At 43.1% G+C, this 9,771-nt stretch overlaps 1 long non-coding RNA gene across 2 annotated transcripts in view; it reads left to right on the top strand.

Annotated features, from left to right (window-relative positions):
- LOC132026097 (uncharacterized) overlaps positions 1-8,585 on the top strand; it is a 30,464-nt gene extending 21,879 nt beyond the window's left edge. For both annotated transcript variants that reach the window (XR_009406768.1, XR_009406767.1), the window contains exons 4-5: positions 6,775-6,826; positions 7,973-8,585. This is a non-coding gene — a long non-coding RNA (uncharacterized LOC132026097). The remainder of the gene's footprint in view (positions 1-6,774; positions 6,827-7,972) is intronic.
- The last annotated feature ends 1,186 nt before the right edge of the window (positions 8,586-9,771 follow it).

Here is a 9,771-nt window from a genome sequence, read left to right as displayed (position 1 = left end):
CAGGGAGAGAGGAAGGGAAGCAGGCTCCCTGCTGAGCAGAGAGCCCGATGCGGGACTCGATCCCAGGACCCTGAGATCATGACCTGAGCCGAAGGCAGCGGCTTAACCCACTGAGCCACCCAGGCGCCCCAAGACTCCTTCAGAATGACAAGAAGAGTCACCATTGGAAAAAGAGAGCCAAGTCAAATAAGACTGTCAATATCACTAGTAAAACTGTAACGGATTTGGGCGCCTGGGTGGCTCAGTGGGTTAAGCTGCTGCCTTCGGCTCAGGTCATGATCTCAGGGTCCTGGGATCGAGTCCCGCATCGGGCTCTCTGCTCAGCGGGGAGCCTGCTTCCTCCTCTCTCTCTCTCTCTGCCTGCCTCTCTGCCTACTTGTGATCTCTCTCTGTCAAATAAATAAATAAAATCTTTAAAAAAAAAAAAAACTGTAACGGATTTGGAATCGGACTTTAATTCCTCAAGTTCAAATTTAATAATTTCCTTAATTAATACAATTGACATAATAACATATATTAATATATACAACTCTCATATTGAAATATAGAATGAAGATAATGATAAGGAAATAAGTGCTATAATCCTAAAAAGTTGATGAGTTAGACAGCAAAGAAAAAGGGACTGTGGAATGCTAATAACTCATCTTCTTTTTTGGGGGGGGCAGGGGCAGAAGGAGAGAGAATCTTTTTTTTTTTAAGATTTTATTTATTTATTTGACAGAGAGAGACAGAGAGGGAGAGATCACAAGTAGGCAGAGAGGCAGGCAGAGATAGAGGGGGAAGCAGGCTCCCCGCTGAGCAGAGAGCCCGATGTGGGGCTCTATCGAGATCATGACATGAGCTGAAGGCAGAGGCCCAACCACTGAGCCACCCAGGTGCCCCAGAGGAGAGAGAATCTTAAACAGGGTTCCACACCCGCTGTGGAACCGTCATGGGGCATGATCTTTGACTCAGAGATCATCACCGGAGCCCAAAAACCAAGAATGGGTGTTAACCCGCTGAGGTACCCAGGTACCCCATCATTTTATTTTTCTGATACAATTACAGATATAAAATGAGAATCATTTAAATTTTTTCCAACATGTTAATTACCTTGATTATGGTAATTATTTTATAATGTATATGCATGTCAAAACATCATGCTGTAGGGCATCTGCGTGGCACAGTTGGTTAAGCAGCCGACTCTTGGTTTTGGCCCAGTTCACGATCTCAGGGTTGTGAGATCAAGCCCCAAGTCAGGCTTAGAGCTCAGCTTGAAGTCTGCTCTCTCCCTCTCCTTCTGCCACTGCCCCCCCACCCTGCCCCACTCATCCACACTCATATGCGTGCTCTAAGTAAAGAAATAAAATCTTTTAAAAAAACCCATCATGTCGTATGCCTTAACTATATATAATTTTTATTTGTTAATTGTATCTCAACAAAGCTGGAAAAAAATGATGCATAATTGGCATATAGTGCTAAGGTGATGTGGAACTGTAAGACCTTTAGGTATTAGTTTCAATGAGACTCAGTTTCTTGCACTATAAAATGAGATAAGTTAGATAACTTGAATATATATATATATATATATATCATTGGAAAGTTTAACTATAATCCTGACTATCAGTACCAAAAAGTACGCCCTTTTATTTATTTATTTATTTGTTTATTTTTTATTTTTATTATTTTTTTAAATTTATTTATTTTTTAAGATTTTGTTTATTGGGGAGCACGTAGGTGGCTTAGTGGGTTAATCCTCTGTCTTCAGCTCAGGTCATGATCTCAGGGTCCTGGGCTCTCTGCTCAGTGGGGAGACTGCTTCCCCCTCTCTCTCTCTCCCTCTCTGCCTGCCTCTCTGCCTACTTGTGGTTTCTCTCTGTCAAATAAATAAAATACTACAAAAAAAAAAAAGAATTGCAGATAAAGAAAGAAATATATACATATGCAAACATATGTATGTATATGAAATAAGTTGATCAGAAATATATTAAGTGGGAGTAAGTGGGAAACTGTAATTAAGAACACAAAGGAGTGCCTAGTGGCTCAGTTGGTAAAGCATGTGACTCTCTGGATCTTTGGGTGATGAAGTTAAGCCCCACAATGGGCATAGCACTTGCTTAAAAAAAAATCCTTTTTAAAAAATAGGTTTTATTTATCTATTTGACAGGCAGAGAGGCAAGCAGAGAGAGGGGGGGGGGAAGCAGGCTCCCTGCTGAGCAGAGAGCCCAGAGGCAGAGGATTAACCCACTGAGCCACCCAGGCGTCCCCCATTTTTTTTTTTTTAATTGAAAAAAAAAAAGAAAAAAAGGGATATCTGGGTGGCTCAGTGGGTTAAGCCCCTACCTTTGGCTTAGGTCATGATCTCAGGACACTGGGATCAAGCCCTGCACTGGGCTCCCTTTTCAGCGAGAAGCTTGCTTCTACCTCTGCCGGCTGCTCCCCCTGCTTGTGCTCTCTCTCCCTCTGACAAATAAATAAAATCTTAAAAAAAAAGTTTTTTTTAAATGAAAAGAATATAAAGATTAACTAGTAAGTAGAAAATTCTTCCTGAGGAGAAAGAGTATTATAAATTATAACTTTTTTTTTTAAAGATTTTATTTATTTATTTGACAGAGAGAGAGATCACAATTAGGCAGAGAGGCAGACAGAGGGGGAAGGGGAAGCAGGCTCCCTGCTGAGCAGAGAGCCTGATGCGGGACTCGATCAATCCTAGGACCCTGAGATCATGACCTGAGCTGAAGGCAGCAGCTTGACCCACTGAGCCACCCAGGCGCCCATAAATTATAACTTTCTAAGAAATTGTTTTACCACAATTTTAACAAAAATCCTTGATATAAAATAAACACCTATTTTTAATATTTTCTATCAATTGAAGAGCACATATGTGTATAATTTTTTTTTTTTTAAAGATTTTATTTATTTATTTGTAAGAGAGAGAGAGAGTGAGAGCGAGCACAGGCAGACAGAGTGGAAGGCAGAGTCAGAGGGAGAAGCAGGCTCCCTGCGGAGCAAGGAGCCCGATGTGGGACTCGATCCCAGGACGCTGGGATCATGACCCGAGCCGAAGGCAGCTGCTTAACCAACTGAGCCACCCAGGCGTCCCGCACATATGTGTATAATTTTTAAGTACACACACACACACACACACACGCACGCACACATATCGAGGGAAAGAGGGAGTATGATATGGCTTATATTCAGTTTGGCTCTCTAAAAAGTTGGTCACCGTATACTGGGCATTCATTCACTAAATATTTATTAAGTTCTTACTATGTGCCAGAGGCTGTGTCAAGGACTAAGGACTAAGGTTACAGCTGTAAAAAGGTGAACAAAACTCCCTTCTTAAGAAGACCATATAGTTTAATGGGTACTCAGTTGAGATAACAGATATTATAATGTACTGTGTGGTAAGTGTTAAGGCAGGGGAAATGATCTAAGAGCACAGAGGCAGGTCAAGGAAGACCTCCCCTAGGATGGGAAACTGGAGGATGAATATGAGTCAGCCAGGGGAAGCTGGCGGTTGGGGAAAGGACACAAGGAAACATCCTTTAGGCCCTAAATAAGACCAGTGAGATCATGGCACAAGTGGGGAGCTATGAAACTTTCTATCATGTTTTTTAACCCAGCATCAGCAAATAATTGTGTTTTCTGTGTGCCCTATGAGAAATACAAAGGGCAGCCAATAATTACAGAGTGATTACAATATGGTGGGAATGTATGAGATAAAGTGAAATTTTAGTGGAGGAACATCACAGCACAGGAAATGTCACAATTATTGAGATACAAATTCAGTTTACATTGAAGGGTGCCTGGGTGGCTCAGTCAGTTAAGCGTCTGACTTCGGCTTAGGTGATAATCTCAGGGTCCTGGGATCGAGCCCAGCATTAGGCTCCCCGCTCAGCAGTGAACTGGCCTCTTCCTCTACCTCTCCCCTTCCTTGTGTGCACTTTCTCTCTCTCTCTCTCTCTAATAAAATCTTTTTTAAAAAATTCAGTTAACATTGTAAATTACTTAGGTCAGTGCTTTCACATTCCAATTTGTTTATTTTGAACAATCTCGCCCTCCCCACCTAGATTCGCCAGCTACTAACACCTTACCATACCTGCTTCCTCTCTCTCCATATGTGTACACACACTTTCCTTTTGCCAAAACAGCTGAAGGTAGGTTGCCCACATCCTCCTACATTAGTCTTAAATATGTTATCCTGAATCTCCTAAGAACAGAAACATTCTCCAATACAAGCACAATGCCCTAACTACACCTAAGAAAATCAACACAAACTCAATCACAACAACCAACACACAGAGTGAACACTCTAAGTTCCCCAACTGTCCCCAAAATGTCCCTTCCTTAATCGTTCCACCCACCTATTACATTTAAAAAGTTCTAATTGGGGCACCTGGGTGGCTCAGTCGGTTAAGTTTCTGACTTAATCTCAGCTCAGGTCTTGATCTCAGGGTGGTAAATTCAAACCCTGCATTGGGCACCACGTTGGGCTTGGAGCCCACTTAAAAAGAACAAAGTTTTTCTGTATCTGTGATGTACTATGTTCACTAGAAAGTGAACATAACCTCTGTAGGTCTGTTTCCTCCCCTATATGATTAGCTATACATTAATGTTTATTCTATCTGGTCTTATTGGATCTATGATTTATGACAGGATCTGTGAGGAAAACATTTGGAAAATGTTTCAGAATAGGCTTCCACACCTAGCCTCTAGGTGTCCTCCTTGGATAGAGGAAACCTGTAGCTTAATGCTACAGAGGACTATCCCAGAGCAGTCACCACCTGAAGAAATAACCTTTTTCTCTTGTCAGTGTAGGTCAGAGAGTCTCACAAATGTCTCAGCACAAAAATAAACTCACTTCATCCGGTTCTCCAAACATTTGGCATGCTTGACCTGGGTAACGAAGTGAGAGTGTGAGGATAATAAAGTGACAGAACAAAAATAAACCAGGTTAAGTAGTGACCGACTTGTTTTCCCCACTTCTGTGCTTTTTTAAAAGGAACTTTTTTATTGCTGGGTATTGTGCCCTTGTGAGACTCCTCAGTTAAATGGATAGAGAAATAGACTAGAATGAGCTTAAGTAAGAAGTCCCAGGGGAGGGCTCCTGGCTGGCTCAGCTGGAAGAGCTTGAGACGCTTGATCTTGGGGTCATGAGTTCGAGCCCCACATTGGGTGTAGAGATTACTTAAAAATACAGTCAAATAGGGGCACCTGGGTGGCTTAGTTGGTTAAGCATCTGCCTTCTGCTCAGGTTACGATCTCAGGGTCCTTGCATAGAGCCCACGGGCTATAAGCTCAGTAGGGAGTCTGCATCTCCCTCTCCCTCTGCCCCTCCCACCCCCCTTACACAGGCATGAGTGCACTCTGTCTCTCAAATGAATAAGTAAAATAAAATAAAGTCTTTTAAAAAAAAAAAGAGGGAGCCATAGAGAAGATGTCTGTCAGGAGTGGTTCAGGAGGAGAGGAGAAGGGACCAAGAAAGGGTGGGAACTTCTGAAAAAGAAAGAAAAAAGGACTTGCGACCTTTCACCCTCTCCTTCCCTCTTTCTCTCAAAACCAAGGCACTGTAGGTTGCCCACTTCTATTCTTTGGAAGAACAGCAGCAGTGAGAAAATGGCCAACATTGCCATGTATGATTCAGAGAAATGCGTTCCCCACCATTGGAATAAACTCCTTGCCCAGTAGGGTAGGCAAATAATGCCCCTCTCCCCGGAGATAGTCAGGCCATAGTTTCTGGAACCTGTGACTATATTACCTCACAAGGTAAAGAGGATTTTGCAGGTGTGATTAAATTAAGTGATGGGGAAATTAAATTAAATTAAATTAAGTGATGGGGAAATTTTCCTTGGCTATCCAGATAGGCCCCAAATCAACACAAAGTTCTTGTCAGGGAGTGGCAGGAGAGTCAGAGATGTGCTCATGGAAGCAGACGTTGGAAAAATGAGGGTCTACAAGCCAAAGAATTCAGGCAGCCTCTAGAAGATGGAAGAGGCCAGAACAGATTCTCAGCCAAAGCCTCTAGAATTGGTTTCAGCAGCCACAGGAAGCTAATAGGCCCAGTGCAGGGTTGCACAAAATCCTTCAGGCAGACTCACAGTCACACTTAAAGCAAAAACTCATGGTTCACAGGAAACCCAGTCCAAGCCCAGCCTGATGCGGGGGGTGGGGGTAGGGAGCAGGGGATGGGCAGAGTTCTCAAGGAGGCCAACTCCTCCACAGGCAGGGGAAAGGAGTCTCCCACATCTGTAATAATGCTAAAAATTCATACACTTCTTAATCCTGCACCAGGTATGTTCTAAGAGGTTCTGCCTGTTACAGCACTGAATTCTCACTGCAGATGAGGAAAGTGAAGCCCAGAGAGAGCAAATTCTCTGCGCCCCTGAACACCTGCTTTATTTTTCTCCTTAACACTTAACTTTATCCTGGGATCTCTGGAAAACAGTCAGAGGGAATGATTAAGTGGCCATGCTTTCCCTCAGAGAAGGAAGTCAGGGCAGCCATCCGCAGAAGAAGGGAAAGTGAAAATGTGAGGAAATGTGAAGTAATGCAGGACGACTGACGTCTCACTTCTTGCTCTGGAGACTTAGTGGGTCTCCAGATCAGCCAGCTGGGCCGTCATGAAGGGACGTGAGTTGGTTGTCCGGCTCTGGAGACCTGATAGATGATCGTTTTGCCCTACATCGTCTCTCTTGGGAAAAAATATCCTTAAATATCACTTCCTCTTTTTCTTTTTTTGGTTGCTCTCAGGGTTCTGGAATTCTCATGTTCTTTCTGCTCTGTAACTTCCAGGGTCCTTGGAGAAAGGAGGAGACTCCGACAAGGAGATCACAGGTCACACGGGGTCAGTACTTGTTTATTTCATTTCTGTTGGCTGAGGAAGCACACACATTTTTTTTTTAATATTTTATTTATTTATTTGAGAGAGACAGAGATAGTGAGAGAGAACATGAGCAGGAAGAAGGCAGAGAAGCAGACTTCCCGCTGAGCAGGGAGCCCAACCTGGGGATTGATCTCAGGATTATGATCTGAACTGAAGGCAGACACTCAACCAGCTGAGCCACCCAGGCACCCCTGTCCCACATATTTTTCTTTTATGTTAATGATGTGCCCATAGTCAGTAATCAGAAGTGTTGTAAGGTTGTTTTTTTTTTAATTTATTTTTTATTTTTTAAAATTTATTTATTTATTTGACAGACAGAGATCACAAGTAGGCAAGGAAGGCAGGTGGCAGAGAGAAAGGAGGAAGCAGGCTCCCCGCTGAGCAGAGAGCCCGATTCGGGGCTCGATCAGAGGACCCTGGGATCATGACCCGAGCCGAAGGCAGAGGCTTAACCCACTGAGCCACCCAGGTGCCCCATGTTGTTTTTTTTTTTAATATTTTATTTATTTATTTGTCGGAGAGAGAGCACAAGTGGGGGGGACCAGCAGACGGAGAGGGAGAAGCAGGTTCCTGGCCTAATGCGGGACTGGATCAATCGCAGGACCCTGAGATCATGACCTGAGCCCAGGGCAGCTGCTCAAAGGCCAGAGCCACCAAGCACCCAGTATTACATTTTTAAGAATGGTTTTTTATTAACAATCTCCTTCTACTTAATTGTTATGCATAAACAATATTTTACGTTCTTTAGCTGTAAATGCCTTTACAAGTGTGGTATAAGCATGGAACAGAATCACAGGGTGTGAGAGAAGCCCTGGGGTCCCAGGGTGACTCCTGGCCTGATCTTCCTGTGGAAGTCCCCTCCTCCAGGCTCTCACACATCTAAATTATTAGGAATTTAGGGTTTTCTATTCTGCTTCTAAAAATGCCCACAAAATGGTATTTAATCCATGGTAGTGATTTGAATTTTTAGCTTTGTAATGTAGTAAGTATTTATACAGGGTTTATGAGTGCCAGGGAGTATTCAAACTATTTTACAAATATTAATTTGTTTAATCCTTGTAACAACCCTATAGGGTATGTACTATTATTATCATCCCTGTTTTGCAGATAAAGAAATGGAGGCCCAGAGAGATGAAATTACTTGCCCAAAGGTTATACAGCTAGTAAGTAACACAGCTGGGATTGGAACACAGCTTCTATGACTCAAGAGTCCATGGACTTGACCAGCTGGTAATGATGCTTGCCAGGCCAATAAAGAGCTCATCTTCAAATGGCATCATTTTTTTTTTTTAAATAATGCAGAGGGATGCTTAGAATAACAAAGTCATAATGCAGGAATAAAACAGTGTGGGAGGTCACTTAATCCTCAAGTACTAGATGAATTCGATTGATTTACATGCATTTAAAAATTTTCTTTCCAAAATTGGTAAAATGTCATGTCACTGTCTACAAGCCTGAGCATTAAGGTTCTTATTTAAAGTACAATTAATTGGAGTGCCTGGGTGGCTCAGTCAGTTAAGCATCTGCCTTTGGATCGGGTCATGATTCCGGGGTCCTGGGATCAAGCTCTGGGTCCTGGGATTGAGCTCTGGGTCCTGGGATCAAGCTCTGCATCGGGCTCCCTGTTCAGCAGGGACCCTGCTTTCTCCTTCTCCCTCTGCCCCTCCACCCTGCTTGTGTACACTCTCTCTCTCTCTCTCAAATAAATAAATAAAATCTTTTAAAAATAAATAAATAAAGTACATTTGATCCCCAAATCTGAAGCTGGCTCTGGGACCAGCCCCAGCTTTTTAATGAGCTTGAATCAGGAAGGATCTCTGTACTAGCTCACTAAGGGAAAGGGTTCCAGGGAAGTAGGAAGCAAGGGGCTAGGAATGACGCAGAGTTGGTTGAGTTGTCATTTACCAGCCTGAATTCATCCCTTTGCTGATGAAAATATTCCAGAGTCCCAAAGTAAAAGTTAAATTTACTTTCTATACAATCAAAGTAAAATAAATTACTTTGATCTCGATTTGTGTTTTAGAGAAAAAGAGGATAGGTAGCCTTTGGGACTGGATCAGTTTTAATTCTTATCCCCATCCCTTCTACACACATCTCTCACCTAGGCGATGGTCCTTTTTGTTTCTAGAACATCTAAGCATGACACAGAATTATCTTTTTCCTGGAGAAGGGATATCTGTATCCATTATTTACAGGATGTGAACAGTCATATGGACATTTTCATTCCATACTTAAAACTGCCAGTGCTTGGGATGCCTGGGTGGCTCAGTTGGTTAAGCAGCTGCCTTCGGCTCAGGTCATGATCCCAGCGTCCTGGGATCGAGTCCCACATCGGGCTCCTTGCTTCGCAGGGTGCCTGCTTCTCCCTCTGACTCTGCCTGCCATGCTGCCTGTGCTCGCTCTTGCTCTCTCTCTCTCTCTCTCTCTCTGGCAAATAAATAAATAAAATCTTTAAAAAAAAAAAAAAAAAAAACAACTGCCAGTGCTTTCATTCAGTCATTCAAGAAATATTTATTGTTTGATCACTGTGTGCCAGGCACTGTTCAAGGTAGCTGGGATACAACAGTAAAGAAAACAAAGATCCTGCTCTCACAGAATCTGTATGCTGTTTCAGGAGTTCTACTTACATTTCTGAGTCCCTGTCATTCAAACAATTTTTCTCTGGTTGTTTATTTAAAGATTTTTTTTAAAATTTATTTATTGGACAGATAGAGATCACAAGTAGGCAGGGCAGAGGGGTGGGGAGTAGCAGGCTCCCCACTGACCAGACAGCCCGATGGAGGGGAGCGGGGGTGGGGGTGGGGTGCTCCATCTCAGGACCCCAGGATCATGACCCAGCCGAAGGCAGGGGCTTTAACCCACTGAGCCACCCTTGAACCCTCTCTGGTTGCTTATTTAAAGTATGT

The sequence above is a fragment of the Mustela nigripes genome, chromosome 10 (genome assembly GCF_022355385.1).
Source record: "Mustela nigripes isolate SB6536 chromosome 10, MUSNIG.SB6536, whole genome shotgun sequence".
NCBI classification, from domain to species: Eukaryota; Metazoa; Chordata; class Mammalia; order Carnivora; family Mustelidae; genus Mustela; species Mustela nigripes.
Note: the sequence above shows the minus strand (reverse complement) of the source record. Positions and strands in the feature narration are given on the sequence as shown.